The 19,004-nt window shown below is 36.7% G+C and overlaps 1 protein-coding gene across 15 annotated transcripts in view; it reads left to right on the forward strand.

The window, feature by feature from the left end:
- ZNF438 (zinc finger protein 438) overlaps positions 1-19,004 on the forward strand; it is a 195,209-nt gene that overhangs the window by 38,193 nt on the left and 138,012 nt on the right. For 5 of the 15 annotated variants that reach the window (XM_082740795.1, XM_082740799.1, XM_082740805.1 and 2 more), the window contains one exon: positions 10,219-10,392. The exons of the other annotated variants lie outside the window; for them this stretch is intronic. The gene's annotated coding sequence lies outside the window, so the exon portion shown is untranslated. The remainder of the gene's footprint in view (positions 1-10,218; positions 10,393-19,004) is intronic. 15 annotated transcript variants of the gene reach the window in all.

Genomic DNA, 19,004 nt, shown 5'->3' on the forward strand with positions numbered 1-19,004 from the left:
TGTCCAGTTTTCCCAGCACCATTTATTGAAGAGGCTGTCTTTTTTCCATTGGACATTCTTTCCTGCTTTGTCGAAGATTAGTTGACCATAGATTTGAGGGTCTATTTCTGGGCTCTCTATTCTGTTCCACTGATCTATGTGTCTGTTTTTGTGCCAGTACCATGCTGTCTTGATGATGACAGCTTTGTAATAGAGCGTGAAGTCCGGAATTGTGATGCCACCAACGTTGGCTTTCTTTTTCAATATCCCTATGGCTATTCGAGGTCTTTTCTGGTTCCATATAAATTTTAGCATTATTTGTTCCATTTCTTTGAAAAAGATGGATGGTACTTTGATAGGAATTGCATTAAATGTGTAGATTGCTTTAGGTAGCATAGACATTTTCACAATATTTATTCTTCCAATCCAGGAGCATGGAACATTTTTCCATTTCTTTGTGTCTTCCTCAATTTCTTTCATGAGTACTTTATAGTTTTCTGAGTATAGATTCTGTGTCTCTTTGGTTAGGTTTATTCCTAGGTATCTTATGGTTTTGGACGCAATTGTAAATGGGATTGACTCCTTAATATCTCTTTCTTCTGTCTTGCTGTTGGTATAGAGAAATGCAACTGATTTCTGTGCATTGATTTTATATCCTGACACTTTACTGAATTCCTGTATAAGTTCTAGCAGTTTTGGAGTGGAGTCTTTTGGGTTTTCCACATATAGTATCATATCATCTGCGAAGAGTGATAATTTGACTTCTTCTTTGCCGATTTGGATGCCTTTAATTTCCTTTTGTTGTCTGATTGCTGAGGCTAGGACCTCTAGTACTATGTTGAATAGCAGTGGTGATAATGGACATCCCTGCCGTGTTCCTGACCTTAGCGGAAAAGCTTTCAGTTTTTCTCCATTGAGAATGATATTTGCGGTGGGTTTTTCATAGATGGCTTTGATGATATTGAGGTATGTGCCCTCTATCCCTACACTTTGAAGAGTTTTGATTAAGAAGGGATGCTGTACTTTGTCAAATGCTTTTTCAGCATCTATTGAGAGTATCATATGGTTCTTGTTCTTTCTTTTATTGATGTGTTGTATCACATTGACTGATTTGCGGATGTTGAACCAACCTTGCAGCCCTGGAATAAATCCCACTTGGTCGTGGTGAATAATCTTTTTAATGTACTCTTGAATCCTATTGGCTAGTATTTTGTTGAGTATTTTCGCATCTGTGTTCATCAAGGATATCGGTCTATAGCTCTCTTTTTTGGTGGGATCCTTGTCTGGTTTTGGGATCAAGGTGATGCTGGCCTCATAAAATGAGTTTGGAAGTTTTCCTTCCATTTCTATTTTTTGGAACAGTTTCAGGAGAATAGGAATTAGTTCTTCTTTAAATGTTTGGTAGAATTCCCCCGGGAAGCCGTCTGGCCCTGAGCTTTTGTTTGTTTGGAGATTTTTAATGACTGTTTCAATCTCCTTACTGGTTATGGGTCTGTTCAGGCTTTCTATTTCTTCCTGGTTCAGTTGTGGTAGTTTATATGTTTCTAGGAATGCATCCATTTCTTCCAGATTGTCAAATTTATTGCCGTAGAGTTGCTCATAGTATGTTCTTATAATAGTTTGTATTTCTTTGGTGTTAGTTGTGATCTCTCCTCTTTCATTCATGATTTTATTTATTTGGGTCGTTTCTCTTTTCTTTTTGATAAGTCGGGCCAGGGGTTTATCAATTTTATTAATTCTTTCAAAGAACCAGCTCCTAGTTTCGTTGATTTGTTCTATTGTTTTTTTGGTTTCTATTTCATTGATTTCTGCTCTGATCTTTATGATTTCTCTTCTCCTGCTGGGCTTAGGGTTTCTTTCTTGTTCTTTCTCCAGCTCCTTTAGGTGTAGGGTTAGGTTGTGTACCTGAGACCTTTCTTGTTTCTTGAGAAAGGCTTTTACCGCTATATATTTTCCTCTCAGGACTGCCTTTGTTGTGTCCCACAGATTTTGAACCATTGTATTTTCATTATCATTTGTTTCCATGATTTTTTTCAATTCTTCTTTAATTTCCCGGTTGACCCATTCATTCTTTAGAAGGATACTGTTTAGTCTCCATGTATTTGGGTTCTTTCCAAACTTCCTTTTGTGGTTGAGTTCTAGCTTTAGAGCATTGTGGTCTGAAAATATGCAGGGAATGATCCCAATCTTTTGATACCGGTTGAGTCCTGATTTAGGACGGAGGATGTGATCTATTCTGGAGAATGTTCCATGTGCACTAGAGAAGAATGTGTATTCTGTTGCTTTGGGATGAAATGTTCTGAATATATCTGTGATGTCCATCTGGTCCAGTGTGTCGTTTAAGGCCTTTATTTCCTTGCTGATCTTTTGCTTGGATGACCTGTCCATTTCAGTGAGGGGAGTGTTAAAGTCCCCTACTATTATTGTATTATTGAGGATGTGTTTCTTTGATTTTTTGTTATTAATTGGTTTATATAGTTGGCTGCTCCCACGTTGGGGGCATAGATATTTAAAATTGTTAAATCTTCTTGTTGGACAGACCCTTTGAGTGTGATATAGTGTCCTTCCTCATCTCTTATTATAGTCTTTGGCTTAAAATCTAATTGATCTGATATAAGGATTGCCACTCCTGCTTTCTTCTGATGTCCATTAGCATGGTAAATTCTTTTCCACCCCCTCACTTTAAATCTGGAGGTGTCTTCGGGCTTAAAATGAGTTTCTTGGAGGCAACATATAGATGGGTTTTGTTTTTTTATCCATTCTGATACCCTGTGTCTTTTGACAGGGGCATTTAGCCCATTCACATTCAGGGTAACTATTGAGACATATGAATTTAGTGCCATTGTATTGCCTGTAAGGTGACTGTTACTGTATATGGTCTCTGTTCCTTTCTGATCTACCACTTATAGGCTCTCTCTTTGCTTAGAGGACCCCTTTCAATATTTCCTGTAGAGCTGGTTTGGTATTTGCAAATTCTTTCAGTTGTTGTTTGTCCTGGAAGCTTTTAATCTCTCCTTCTATTTTCAATGATAGCCTAGCTGGATATAGTATTCTGGGCTGCATTTTTTTCTCGTTTAGTGCTCTAAAAATATCATGCCAGCTCTTTCTGGCCTGCCAGGTCTCTGTGGATAAGTCAGCTGCCAATCTAATATTTTTACCATTGTATGTTACAGACTTCTTTTCCCGGGCTGCTTTCAGGATTTTCTCTTTGTCACTGAGACTTGTAAATTTTACTATTAGGTGACGGAGTGTGGGCCTATTCTTATTGATTTTGAGGGGCGTTCTCTGAACCTCCTGAATTTTGATGCTCGTTCCCTTTGCCATATTGGGGAAATTCTCCCCAATAATTCTCTCCAGTATACCTTCTGCTCCCCTTTCTCTTTCTTCTTCTTCTGGAATCCCAATTATTCTAATGTTGTTTCGTCTTATGGTGTCACTTATCTCTCGAATTCTCCCCTCGTGGTCCAGTAGCTGTTTGTCCCTCTTTTGCTCAGCTTCTTTATTCTCTGTCATTTGGTCTTCTATATCACTAATTCTTTCTTCTACCTCATTTATCCTAGCAGTTAGAGCCTCCATTTTTGATTGCACCTCATTAATAGCTTTTTTGATTTCAACTTGGTTAGATTTTAGTTCTTTTATTTCTCCAGAAAGGGCTTTTATATCTCTCGAGAGGGTTTCTCTAATATCTTCCATGCCTTTTTCGAGCCCGGCTAGAACCTTGAGAATTGTCATTCTGAACTCTAGATCTGACATATTACCGATGTCTGTATTGATTAGGTCCCTAGCCTTCGGTACTGCCTCTTGTTCTTTTTTTTGTGTTGAATTTTTACGTCTTGTCATTTTGGCCAGATAAGAGTAAATGAAGGGGCAAGTAAAATACTAAAAGGGTGGCAACAACCCCAGGAAAATATGCTTTAACCAAATTAGAAGAGATCCAAAATCGTGAGTGGGGAGAAAGGGGATAAAAAGAGGTTCAAAAAGGAAGAAAGGAAAAAAAAAGAACAAAGAAAAGAAAAAAAAAAAGAAAAGAAAAAATTTTTTTTAAAAAAGAAAACACCCGAGTAAAATGTAAAAAAGAAAATATATATATATTAGATAAACTAGTAAAAAATCGTTAAAAAAGAAAAAGCTAACAGTTAAAAAAAAAAAAATTTTACCCGAAGGCGAGAAGAAAAAAAAAAAAAAATGAAAAAGAAAAAATTAAATTAACTGCAAGACTAAAAAAAATCACAGGAAAAAAGCCATGAGTTCTGTGCTTGGCTTTCTCCTCCTCTGGAATTCTGTTGCTCTCCTTGGTATTGAAACCGCAATCCTTGGTAGGTGAACTTGGTCTCGGCTGGATTTCTTGTTGATCTTCTGGGGGAGGGGCCTGTTGTAGTGATTCTCAAGTGTCTTTGCCCCAGGCGGAATTACACCGCCCTTACCCGGGGCCGGGGTGAGTAATCTGCTCGGGTTTGCTTTCAGGAGCTTTTGTTCCCTGAGCGCTTTCCGTAGAGTTCCGGAGGACGGGAATACAAATGGCGGCCTCCTGGTCTCCGGCCCGGAGGAGCCGAGAGCCCAGGGCCCCACTCCTCAGTGCGCCCTCAGAGAACAGTGCCCAGTCACTCCCGTCTGCCTGACGTCCGGCCGCGCTCCGGGCTCACCGAGCCTGCGACCGGTTCAAGGTAACACCGAGCTGTGAGCTTACTGTCAGCTCTGTCTCTGCAGCCGGCTTTCCCGTTCCAATATCCGCCAGCTCTGTGACACTCAGACACCCCCGATCCTTCTGTGACCCTGCGGGACCTGAGGCCACACTGACCCCGCGTAGGCTTCGCCCCAGTTTAGCCTCTGGAGCGATGTCCCTCAGCAGAACAAACTTTTAACAGTCCTGATTTTGTGCGCGGTTGCTCCGCCGCTTGCTGGGAGCCGGCCCCTCTCCCCGGGGTCTATCTTCCCGTCGCTTTGGATTCACTTCTCCGCCGGTCCTACCTTTCAGAAAGTGGTTGTTTTTCTGTTTCCAGAATTGCTGTTCTTCTTCTCTTCGATCTGCCGATGGATTTTCAGGTGTTTGCAATCTTTAGATAAGCTATCTAGCTGATCTCCGGCTAGCTGAAGCAGTCTCAGCTTGCTACTTCTCCGCCATCTTGACTCCTCCCCACTACGTTTGTGTCTTTAGGGTAAATACCCAGTAGTGCAATTGCTGGGTCATAGGGCAGTTCTATTTTCAACATTTTGAGGAACCTCCATGTTGTTTTCCAGAGTGGTTGCACCAGCTTGCATTCCCACCAAGCGGAGGAGGGTTCCCCTTTCTCCACATCCTTGCCAGCATCTGTCATTTCCTGACTTGTTGATTTTAGCCATTCTCACTGGTGTGAGGTGATATCTCATTGTGGTTTTGATTTGTATTTCCCTGATGGCGAGTGATATGGAGCAATTTTTCATGTGTCTGTTGGCCATCTGGATGTCTTAAAATTGTTGCCTTTTAAAAAAAATCCAGATTCTATTAATAAAGATGCAAGGAAATGTGTGACTATGGGTTTCATTTTTCAGTTTGTAGGAGGCATGGGATTTCAGTTTTTGGATATTGGCATGGTGTTTGTGGCCATCTCCTTACACCTGAGTATAGACTTGCTCTTTGATTCTATGCTTTTTGGTAGTTTAGTACATAAGCACTTTCCCTATGCCCTGCTTTTTTCTTTTTCTTCTTTTTACTTTGATGTACTATTGGAGGCCAAAGGCCAGTGATGGGCCTTCATTTTGGAGTTGAGACTCTCTCGGTGTATGTTCAGTGGCTCTGTGAGCTTCTAGGTCAAGTACAAGACACAGTTGACCTATTGTTAAGGAGTATGAATAAAGATGAACATAACTCTTAAATAGCCATTTCTGTAATTGAGCTAAAATAATTGATCGCTGTCAGATAATAGAAATTCTCAGTTTCAAAAATGAACTCTAACTGTATAACTCTTTTAAATTTCTATAAATATTAAAAGACTACAAGAATGGAACTCTGTAGTTTGCTGAAACTATTACATAAGTTTTCATTAATAAAAGTAAAATAGCCATGCTGGTCTTATAAATGGTTTCCTGCTTCTGTTGCCAACTTTAATGATTTTAGTTAAACTTAAATTTCATAAAGGGAAATAGAAATATATTATACTTAAAGGATATAGACATTTAAAATAACAACAGACCTGAGTGGCTATCTATTGTAGAATAATTATTAGGCTCCGAGATTTCTGTTTTGCTTGATGGTATTTATTCATCGATCTCATAGTGGAATTGACCTCTTTATTTCTTGGTCGTGTAACATAATTTCACCAGATCTTGGTAGGGAAGTTCAGAAAAATGGAAGACCGTTTTCTCAGGAGAAGTTTAAATTCCTTTGATCATGTAATAGTTCATATATAAACAAACAAAAACCCTCTTTTATCAATCCTCTGTACTAGAAAGCCTAAACGTGTTGTTTTTAGAGACATACTTTATCATTCAGCTGACTGTCATTTTGTGGTCATCTAATGTATAAATGAGAATACCTAATAGGTATTGAACACTCTATGTACCAGGTACTTAGAGTGATCTCATTTAATCTTCACAAATACAAAAATAGTTTGGAATCCCCTTTATAGATGTAGCGGGGGAAGTAACTCATGTCTCCAGGCTAACCCTGAGGCTTTGGTGCAGAAAGAGCAGGTCCCCATGGTGTGCAGTACCTGCTGTTTGGTTCATAAATTTACCAGTGTCCAGGAAATCCTTAATCCATAGACACTTGGTAAACTTGAGAGAATTTTAATTCTTCTGGGGAAAAGGGTGTCTGATCACACTGGGTGACCTAGAGCAGATTGCCCTGGGGTGACTAGCCTGGAGTACAATCTCTTGTTCCCTGTTCCAGCCTTGATTTGGCTCATTCTGTGATTCCCTAACATGTCATTTGTTCTCTGTCACCTGATTAACTGCTAAACACTCACTCATTGTGTGCTTCATTGATCATAAGCCAAGAACTTTTGGCAGCTCTGGGGAACATGATCTCAGCGTGCTTCCTGGTCAGTGTTGGGCAACTAGGAGTTGTTAGTTGGGGTGAAAATTTGGATCCAGAAGCCAGGGCACACGCCAGAGGCCAGAGATGTGGTAATTGAGCAGCTGACATGTGAAATGCAGCTATCCAGACTCAGTCAATAGGGCAGGAGTTAGAAATAGAATAGGCACGTGACTTTGAAAGATTATGATTGGTAACTTTGAACTTTGTGCATATAAAATACAGTTAACGTTTGAACAATGTGGCTTCAGGGGTTCTGGTCCATCCCACAGTCAAATCCACATATAACTTTTGACTCCCCTAAAACTTAACTACAAATAGCCTATTATTGACAGGAAGATTTTCTAATAATGTAAACAGTTGATTAACACATATTTTGTACACTATTATATACTATAGTCTTAAAATAAGTTGGATAAAAAATGTTATTAAGACAATTATAAGAAAAAATATTAAGACAATTATAAGAAAAATACATTTAGAGTATAGTATTGTATCTAAAAAATCCATGCAATTCTTTTTTTTTTTTTTAAGATTTTATTTATGCATTTGACAGAGCACAAGCAGGAGGAGAGAAGGGAGAGGCAGAGGGAGAGGCAGAGGGAGAGGCAGCCTCCTCTCAGAAAAGGAGGCTGATGTGGGATTCCATCCCAGGACCCTGAGATCATGACCTGAACCCAAGGCAGACACTTAACCGACTGAGCCACCCAAGCATCCCAAAATCCGTGCAGTTCAAATCCGTGTTTTTCAAGGGTTAACTGTAATTCTGTTTTGCTGAGAGGATAAGAGTTATCAACTTATTCATCAAAGTGCTCACTACACCATGCAGAAATCTCCCCGTAACTTCTCCCTATTGGTTCTAGCCATATCTTTTTGCATAAAATACACCTAAAATTACATTCTCCTTTGTTATATTGTCTTCTCCAGGGTCTCCAAAAGCTGACGTTCTTCAGGGCTTAGCCCTTGGCTACCTTCTACATTTATTCCCTATGTGGTCTTATGTGACTCCTTGCTTTACATGCCTCCTGTTCTCCCAGATTTATTTTTAATCTGTATCTCTCCTATGAGCTCCAGGCTCATATCTATGGCTGCCTATTCAACATTTATTTGAAAGTCTAATAAACATTTCAAACTTACCATGGCTGAAATAGAACTCTTGGACTCTCCTCCCCAAATGTGTTCCTGCCCTCCTTCTTCTTCAGCTCAGTAAATGGTCCACACAGTTGCTTAGGCCAAAAATTAGAGGCCATCTCGAGTTTTCTCTTTCCTTCTGAACCCATTTCCAGCCCATCAATAAGGATTATTATATATCCTCCTTTCAACATAATCCTTAAATACCCCTGTATTGCCGCTACCCACTACTTCTTGATATAATACAACCTATCATCATTACAAGTTACCTGGATGATAGCAACAGACTTGTAACTGACCTTCCTTATCTCCTCCTTGCACCTCTCCAGTCAGTTCTCCATACAGGAACAAAAGTGTTTTTAAAAAACTGTTTAACAGTTCCTGTCACTTTCCTATTCAGAACCCTTGAGTGACTACCCATCACACTCAGGATAAAACCCCAAGTCTTACCATGTTCTACCAGACCCTGTGTGTTCTGCCTGCTGACTTTATCTCCTACCATTCTCTGTCTTGCTCACACTGCTCCAGACACAGTTGCCCTTTTGCAATTCCTTAAATTCTCCAAGGCCCCTGGAATCAACTAAATCCCTCTTACTCCCTACCCTGCACCCTCATTCCAACCAGCTCAGACTCCAGTCTGATAGCAGCGGAGGTGGATTTAGAGAGAACAAACGTACATCCCCAAGGCTCTCTAGCGTATGTAGTAAGTGAGGTTACACTAGAAATTTTGCAACTTTATTATTCCAAGTTTCTGTCATTTGCATTGCTTTCAAGTGGAAGAGGACTTGGAGATTCAGAGCAACAGAAAGACATAGATAGAATCAGTGGGAGAAGTCACAGAATTTCTGCTTAGTGTAATGAGCACTATAATGAATAAGCTGGCAACAGTTACATTTATTTGCGGATAAACTGGGCTCCTTCACTGGACAGTGAGTTCTCCAGCACTGGCAGCCTATGTATCTTTAAGGCTGATCAGGTTGGGGCTCCACAAGTTGTGGAGGAAAAATGTGCTGGAGTGAAGGGTCAGAGAATTGATTTTTAGATCTTTCTAACTCAGATTATATAAGTTTTTAGAATCTTATTTTTTTTTTTTTCTTCAGGTCACTATTTCCAAGTCTTCCTCAGATTTATTCTCCTGTATTTGTATTGGAAACTTTCACCAATAAAGGGTAAAAGTTTCCAATATTTGAAGAGAAAGAAGAGCTGCTTTTAGGGTTGACTCCAATGAGATTGCTCAAGTCCCCATCTAAAGGAAATTACTTTGAGAAGTTTTTCTTTCTTCCATTTTTTATTTAGATTTTATTTTGATTAATTTTTGCAATCAAAATTAATTAAATTATTTATTAATTAATTAATAAGCAATACATACATACACAAATTCCCTGGTAGGTTTTACTTGTTAAACAAAAAGTTCACTGAATTGCAGAAGTAGAGAGAATAATATGTGGTAATGTCTTTTTTTTTTTTTTGTGGAAATAGCCTTTTGATTAAAGTTTACTAGAAATGGAAAATTCACCTCATAGTTTCCCTTACATCAGAAGCCTTTGAGAATTAGTGATCATGTTTGAATGTTTCCTTGAGGGTGATGTAGCCATTCCCTTATCTTCTCTTACAAAGGCAGAAAAGTAGGATTTTGTAGTAGAGAACTTTGTTATAAGTGCTTTTAGTTAGACCTGGATAATGCTATTCATGCAAATCCCAGTTGCTTATAACCCCTGAACTGTGGAATTTGGAATCAGTGATATAAGAAAGAATAATTTTCAGGATCTCTGGATACTAAAGTACTTTATATTTGATTGCTTCTGGTAGCTAGGACCCAAATAATAGGATAGCACTAGAAGTTGCCTCCAGCCTGGCAGCTTCGTGTAGCACCAGGGCCTGCCCCAACCAGCATGGTGCTTGGCAGATCAATATGAAATCAGCAGTGTGATCAATATGAAATCAATATGAAATCAGCAGTATACGAATATACTGTTCTAAGGAAGGCCTGAACTCCTTACCTTGCTTTCACCTTGAATCTCCTCTTATTTCTCAATTTTTTCTGGGTTTCTGACTTTGCTGCCTCCTTTCCCATTATGTCTATCTCTGTCTTTTAGGTTTGACTGCTCCTTCTTCATGATTACTCTGTCGACTTTGCCCAAACAAAACTGCTCCTCTGATTCAAAACATACAGTTCGGATTATCTCCTGTATTGATATTCCTGTCTTGACTCGAGCCAGGGATTCTCCTAGGAGGAGAGAACTGATAGCAGTACCTCCTCACCTATAAAGGTAACATGAGCATTACATACGTGTCATGGTTCTTGACCACTTGCACCTGGCAATTAAGATTAATTTTTGTATCTGGCCTTAGCAGAAGACTGACATATCCACATTTCTTTTAAAACTAATAATGAAGTACTAAAGAAAGAAAAGGAAGAAGCAGTTCTTAAATGTAATGCACTTTTTTCTGTCAAACTCATCTACTTAGGACAGATCCAAGAATCAAGGATAAGAAGAAAGAGGCTTTTAAACTACATATAGATGATGTTTGAAAATTCAGACCTTAAAAATACATCAGGTTCGCTTAGAGCCTCTTTATTTACTAATTTTTCCTCTTAATTGCAAACACATATGTTTTCTAAATGCTTTATCTGTTTTTACTTAACTTAATCCTCATAGCAATCCTGTGAGGCTATTATAACCCCCATTTAACATCTGAGGAAACGGTCTTGGACAGGTTACATCATTGCCCATAGTTACACAGCTAGTTTTGTCAGAGCTGGGATTCAAGTTCATGTGTATAGCCACTTTTTATCTTGATCTGTGAATTTTCTTAACTCATAATTCTAGGAAGCCCAGTTAAGTGGTTTCTCAGACCAAGCAGCTTAGAAGTTTCAAATTTGAAAGAAAACATAATGACCTAGGATTCCCAATTTAATGTATTCCTTTTAATAAGATAATTACTCAAGAACACAAATACATGTACAGTGGGTTTCTATGATAATGTTATCATAGAAAAATAGTTATTATGGCAGAATAATTGAAAATAATACAGAACTTCAATAATAGAAGAAATAGATAAACTAGGGTACTGCTTTTGAAACTTTAATGTATATATGAATCACATGGAGACCTTATTAAAATGAAATTTTGATTAAGTCTGGGGAGGACAAGATTTTACATTTCTAACAAGTTCCCAGAGAATGCTGATACTGATTTATGGACCCCACTCTGTGTAGCAAGGAATTTCAGTACCTTCCTATTATGTTTGTTAAGAACAGGCCTGGGACTAAGGAGAGGTAGGTGCCTCACTCATCTCTCCTTAGTTCCATCCCTGGATAAGGATCATGTTTTTAAAGACTATTCAGTGACTCTTAGTTATTCTTATAACATAATGAGAGAAAATTCAAAAATGAAATTTGCACTATTACTCAATTTGACTTAAAAAAGATATAAACTGGGTTTATGACAGCCTAGCTTTGGAGGAAACATTTGCTTCCTGCCACCCACATGTCTGTCTTCAGTCTCCCCCCAAAATCTCATTTTTTCCCTCAGTAAACATGTAAACTATTTAATGCTATAGTGGGGGCTTTAGTCAGGGCATCTTCCAAAACAAATAGTAAAGGGCAAATATTTTTAAGAAAAAGGGTAGAGAAATAAATACGTTTTTTATGCAGAATTACGGTTTAGAGTAGAGAATCCTACTTTTTAGTATTTATTGATTTGCTGCTTTTTAAGCGTAAGTTTACTGAGAAGCAAAATCTGTGCTTTTTCTGTATTCTAAACAGTGTGTGTGTGTGTGTGTGTGTCTGTGTGTGTGTGTGTGTTTATATAAATAAACACCCTTTATATTGCTGCCTCCTTTTTAGTAAGGTAGGCCAAGCAGGTTTTTAAAGGGAGGTTGGTTTTCCTTTCAACCTTTAAAATTCAGTAACCTGAATCTAGAAATGAAGTGTCTTTCACTATGGAGCAGGGAAGGAAGTAAAAAGGAGGCAAGATAGGAAAGTCTGATATATTTAAAATCTCATTCTCCTGGAGAAGGGGGTGTTCGGCACAGAAAGAATTCCTGAAATCTGCATAGGGGTGTTCTTGAGGATTTGGCTGAACACCACACTGTGCATTTAATTTGAAACCCCTAGAAGTTGGCAAGGATAACTTGTAAAGAATGAAAACTTATCAGTTCTTCCTGAGAATGAGCCCTAGAATAAAGGTTCCTCTACATAAGTTCTAAAAGGGCTTAAAACCAAGCCTCAAAAGAATCTTGTTAATCTGCAGGTAACTTTACTTTTTGGCAGTTTAACACTCTTTAAATTAATACAAAAAAATCTAGCACTCAGCAACATAAAATTCAAGTAAATTCTATCTAGTTAAGCCTTACTTGATAAACAAAGGAGCAAGAGAAAAGTCTCAGAACAAGGACACAATAAAAATAGACCCTCAAATGGCAGAGATGGTACAATTAGCAGACAAGTACAGTGAAGCAGCTATTGTAAATATGGCCCATATAAATAAACATAATGAGAATTTGAATATCTAGAGATTTAAAAATGCAGTAACTAGGTGGGATTAAATGCAGATTAGATCCTTTGGGAGAAAAGGCCTGTGAACTTGAAAATGGCGAGAATTCATCCACAGGATAGAAAAGGACTGAAAAAGATGAAAGCAATTTGGTGCCCTATAAGATAAATAACTATGAGTCTAACATAAGTGTAAGTGGAGTCTCAGAATTTTGGGGGGAGGGCAAGAGAGAAAAAAAATTTAAATAAATAATGGCTGAAATTACCCCAATTTGAAGTAAGCTCTAAACCCATAGGTCCAAAAAATTAAACAGACCCCAGGCAAGATACATACATCCCAAGGCGCAGCATAAGAAAATTGCTGAAAATCAGTGATAGTGAAAAAATTTTAAAAGCTGTCAGAGGGGGAAAGAAATACATTGCATACAAAGGAATACAGTTAAGAATTTAGACAGCAGACTTAAAAGAAACTATTCAAACCAGAATGCAGTTTAATAGCATTTTTTAAGTGCTAAGAGATTGTCAACCTAGTATTCCATAGCTAACAAAAATATTTTAGGACGTTAAGGAGGAAAAATCATAAGAGAGGAAGAGCTTTTTTAGACAAAAATTAAGACAACTTATGACCAGCAGACTTACGTTTTAAGAAATATTAAAGGAATTTCTTTAAGCAAAGGAAAATGGTAGCAGATGGAAATTTGGACTAATCAAAGGAATAAAGATTCCTTAAAATGTCTCATATGTCAATAAACATAAAAATTTTTTTCTTTGTATTTTAGTTTTTTTTAAATGTAACCCTTTGAAGCAAAAAATAATAACAGTGTCTGTCTAGTGGAGTTATAACATGTAAAAGTAAAATGTGTGACGACAATCGCTCAAAGAATTGGATGGGGAAAGGAATCATATTATTGTAATAGTCTTAGACATGAAGGTGTAATGTGTTTTGAAGGTAGGTTATAATAAGTTAGAGAGCATCCCCTTAAAAGGTTGGAAAAACAGAGTTTTAACTAATAAGAAACCATTGGTGAATATGAAATGAACTCCTAGAAAAAAAAAAATCCAAAAGAAGATAAAAAAAAAAAAAAGGGAAAAAGGAACAAAGAACAGAAGGGACAAATAGAAAACCTGCAACAAGATGGTAGAACTATATACAACCATGTCAGTAATCACATTAAATGTAGATGATGTACTCTAATTAGAAGGCAAAGATAGTCAGATTGAATAAAAAAGGAAGAGTAAACTCTATGTTGTTCTCAAGAAACTCTTGAAATAAGTTAGAAAAAAGTTGGAAAAATATATACAATGTAAGTCCTAGGTAACAGAAAACTGGAGTGGCTATATTAATATCAGAGTGGGCTTCAGAACAAATGATGTTAATAAGGTTAAAAAAGGACACTTCATAATGATAAATAGATCAATATTTCAAGATGAAATAATAACTTTAAATGCAGCCAATATGCTACATTGTCAAAATACATGAAGCAGAAACCAATAGAGCTGAAAGAATACATTGAGAAATCTATTATAATTGGACATTTTAGCACTGATAAAAGTAATTGATGGGACAAGTACAAAGAATATCAGGAAAGATATAGATTTGTGTATAACAACACTGAACTAATGTAATTTGATTAGTATTTATGAAACATTTCACTCAAGAAGAGCAGAGTTTATATTCTTTTCAAGTGCATGTGGAACATTCATCAACATAGACCACCACATGCTAATATATAAAACAAGTCTCATTAACTTTAAAGTAGTGGAAGTTATGCATAGTATGTCCCCTGACCCCAACAATTAAGTTAGAAATGAGTATCAGAAAGGTATCTGAAAAATCCTCAATATTTGTAATTACACCAAATGCTTCTAACATTGGTTAAAAAAATAATAATAAAACAGGGAAATTAAAAGTTGTCTTGAAGTGAATCAGAATGAAAACACATAAAAATCCGTGAGGTTAGCTGAAGCAGTGCTCAAATATTTAACTTTAAATACGTGTATTAGAAAAGAAGAAAGGGATAAAATAAGTGATCTAAATATCCACCTTAAGAAGCCAGAAAAAGAAGAGCAAATTAAAGCCAAAGTAAGTAGAAGGAAGGAACTAATCAACAAGAACAGAAATTGAAGAAATGATCAAGGAAACCAAAAGCAGGCTTTTTGAAAAGATGAATAAACCTGTAGGTAGTCTAATCAAGAAAAATAAAGAAGGAGGAAAACACATGTTAGTAAGTAAAATATCAGGATTGAAAGAAGGGATGTCATTACATATTCTACAGAAATTAATAGCATATAGAAGAAATACCATTTAGAAATAAGTTTGACAACAGTGATGAAACAGATAAATTCCTTGGAAGACACACATTACTGAAATTTGACTCTAGAAGAAATAAAATTAGGGTAGTACCATATCTTAAAGAAGTTATATCCTTAGTTAAAACCCTTTCCATACAAACAAAGCAAACCAGAAACAAAAACCGAAAGAATTCCAGTCCTATAACTGGATGTTATAATGTTGTAACTGATGAATTCCATCAAACATTTAAAGGAGAAATAATTCAGAAAATAGAGAAAGAAGGAACACATCCCAACTCATTTTAGGACATCAGCATTATGTTGATATCAATCAAGGTACAGATATTACAAGAAAACTATGAATAAATATCCTCATGAACATACAAGAAAAGTTTTTTAAAGATTAGTAAATTAAATCCAGCAGTATATAAAAACATGGGTTTTTCCTGGGTGTGCAAGCTTGGTTTAAATTTAGGATATCCCCCAGTGTAAGTAATCACTTTAACAGGAAAAATGGGAAAAAGCTATACAGTATTGTGAATAGTTGCAGAGAAAACAATGGACTAAATTCAAGAGCCATTCATAAAAGGAATCTCTTGGGAAACTAAAAACAGAAGGGAACTTTCTCAACTTGAGAAAAGACATCTACGTATAATCTCTAGCTAAAATCTCATTAATATCACAAGTTAGAATGCTTTCCCCCTAAGATAAGAAACAAGGCAAGTATGCCTACTCCCCTCCTTATGTCTGTCTAGCACTGTGATGGAGACCCCAGCCAGTGTAATAGGCAATAAAAAGAAAGAAATGGCATACAGATTGCCAAGGTATACATAAAACATCTTCATTTGCACGTGACATGGTCATGTATAGAGAAAATGCTGAGCAATCTCTCAAAAGCCACTAGAATTTGTAATTGAATTTTAGCAAGATTATAGGACACAAAGTAGATCTATAAAATCAGTTGTATGTGTATATACTAGCAATGAAAAATTGGAAATTGAGATTTTAAATCTGTATGGAAATACAAAGGACCTAGAAAAGTTAAAAAAAAAAAAAAGATTAACAAGAACAGAATTGGAAGTTTCAAAACTTCCTCTACTTTTTAAAAAATTTATTTATTTGAGAGAGAGAGAATCTCAAGCATATTCCCTGCTGAGTGCAGATCCTGATACAGGGCTCAATCCCATGACCCATGAGATCATGACCTTATCCAAAATCAAGAGTTGGATGCTCAACAGATCAAGCCACCCAGGTGCCTCAAGACTTTCTCTACATTTTAAAGCTTCCTCTTTAAAGCCACAGTGATCAAAGCAGTGTTGGTTTAAAGTAGACATGTATATCAATGGGATAGAATAGAGAATCCAGAAACAAACCCACACTCTATAGTCAATTGATTTTTGATAATTATGCCAAGGTAATTAAATGGAGAAAAGATAGTCTTTTCAACATATGGTACTAGAACACCTGGATATCCAAATTTTTTAAAAAAATTAACCTCAACTGTTATTCTTCATATATAAAAATATCTTGAAAAGAATCATGGATCTTAAACTGACTTGAAACTGATTGAAACTGAAACTATAAAACTTTAAGAAAAAAATCACAGAAAATATTCGTGAAGTTGGGATAGGCAGAGATATCTTAGGACACAAAAAGCATGAATGATAAAAGAAAAATTGACAAATGGGACTCTATCAAAATTTAAAACTTCTATTCTTTGAAAGATATCATTAAGAAAATGAAAAGGTAGCTTTTAAACAGCGAGAACGTATGCATTATATATATATACATATATATATATGTATATATATATCTGACAAATGACTTGTGACCAGAATATATAAAGAACTTTTATAGCCCATTAATAATAAGGCAACCCAGTTAAAAAAATATGCACAAGAAAATAATGAATGGCTGGTGCAGCACAGGAAAAGAGATTCAATATCATTAAACCGCAGAAAAAAACCCAAATCAATACAATGAGATACCACTATGTATTTGTCATAATAGCTAAAATTAAAAATTAAAAAAGAGCACCTGTTAGCTGAGATGTAGACCAGTTGGGCTTTTCATATATTTTGCCATGGGGAAAGTGAAATGATAAAACTATTTTAGAAAACACTTAGGTAGTACAAGGTAAATATTATTGCCATAAGATGCAACAATTTTACTCCTAAATATTTACCCCAAAGAAATGAAAGTCGGTTTACATACACACCTGCACATGAATGTTCATAGCAGCTTTATTCATAATAGCTGCAAGCTAGGACCATCAACTAGTGACTAGATAAACATACTGTGGTATATCCATGCAGTGGAACATTTCTTGGCAATAAAAGGGGCTAAAGAACACACAGCATGAATGACTCTCAGAAACATTATGCTGAGTTAAATAAGCCAGACACAAAAGAATCCAAATTCTATGATTCCATTTACTGCCTTGGATTACTACATCAGAAATGTTAGAAAAGGCAAATTTAATCATTAGTGATAATAAGCAGACAAGTTGTTGCCTGCAGCTGAGAGTTCAGTGTAATTGACTTGGATTGGGTATGAGAAAACTTTTGGCACAAGTGTGTTCTGATGGTGATTATAGGGACATATGGATATACATTTGTAAAATGCATTGAAATATGCATGAAAATGCACATATTTTACTGTATATAAACTGTAGTTTAATAATGTTTTATTTTTTTAAGATTATTTATTTATATGAGAGAGAGTGTGAGCAGGGAGAGGGACTAGAAGGGGAGGGAGAGGAGGGGGGAAGAATCCCAAGCAGACTCTGTGCTAAGTGCAGAGCCCTTTGCTGGCTTGATTTCATGACCCTGAGATCATGGCCTGAGCTGAAACCAAGAGTCAGATGCTTAACTGACTGAGCCACCCAGGCAGCCCTAGTAATGTTGTCTTAAAAAGCATTCCACAAATATTGAAAGTTATTTAACTAGCAAAAGATTAACTCTAATAGTAGAAGACCTCTGTATAAGACTGATACTGAGTCAACCTGAAAAGTCTGTTCAGATAATCAGTATATACAATAGAAACAATAATACATGAATTAAATATCCTTAAGCAAGGAAAGAGAATAAATGAATTCTCGGTATACTTTCTAGCCTGTGATTTGATATTGGAATAGGACCCGAGCATCCTTCGATTTCACTGATGTACTTTTCTCTATTCTTAAATTGATATTTGGTAGTGTCCTTGGCACTAAGATGAATCCAGCTAAAATGAAGTGATTACACAGAATTCATTCTGGGTTTTGTTTTATTATTCTTTTGCATTTTTCTAATCAGAATATGTACATAATAACTCCAGTGTCTCTTAGAATCTATTCTTCATTTTAGAAACAGGACCTCTAGATTTTACCTGAGCATATATATGGCCGTCCACCTAGAAACTACATTGTTCTGCTTTTCTTGCAGCAGGGTATGACTTTGTGGCTAATAATAGTTGAAAGATGATTGTATAAGGTAAACCCCTTCAAAACAAGCCACATGTCCTAGACTTTCTCTTTTCCCTTTCTGCTTGGCTGGCATGTTATATCAGGTGTAGCAACCATCTTAGGTCCAGAGCTGGAGGTCCTGTAAAGGATAATAGAGCCAGTGTAGGTCCATGGTGATCTTGTACAGCATACCTTTCCATGTCACCCAATATTATAACATGAGAAAGAAGAATTTCTAACGAGCTACTGTATTTAATTTTTTTTTCAAAGATTTATGTATTTTAGAGAGAAAGTGAGCACGAGCAGGAGGGGCAGTGGGAAAAGGAGAGAGATTCTCAAGCAGACTCTGCGCTGAGCACAGAGCCCCACACAAGGCTTGATTTCATGTGACCCTGAGATCACAACCTGAACCAAAACCAAGAGTTGGACACTTAACTGACTGTGCTACCTAGGCGCCCCTGAATCTCTTTGTTATAGCAAAAAGTTTGTACACTAATTCAAAGGAAAGCATTTAAGAATTCTGTTTTTCTCTGTGTACTTTTGGATATATCCAGTATATTTTAGGGGGCAGTCTCAATTAAAATAATTGTTTAAGAGAGTGTTTCTCAAAGTTTAAGTTACTTTTAAACTTTACGTACTAATTATTA

This window comes from Mustela nivalis, assembly GCF_964662115.1.
Source record: "Mustela nivalis genome assembly, chromosome: 7".
Taxonomy (NCBI): Eukaryota; Metazoa; Chordata; class Mammalia; order Carnivora; family Mustelidae; genus Mustela; species Mustela nivalis.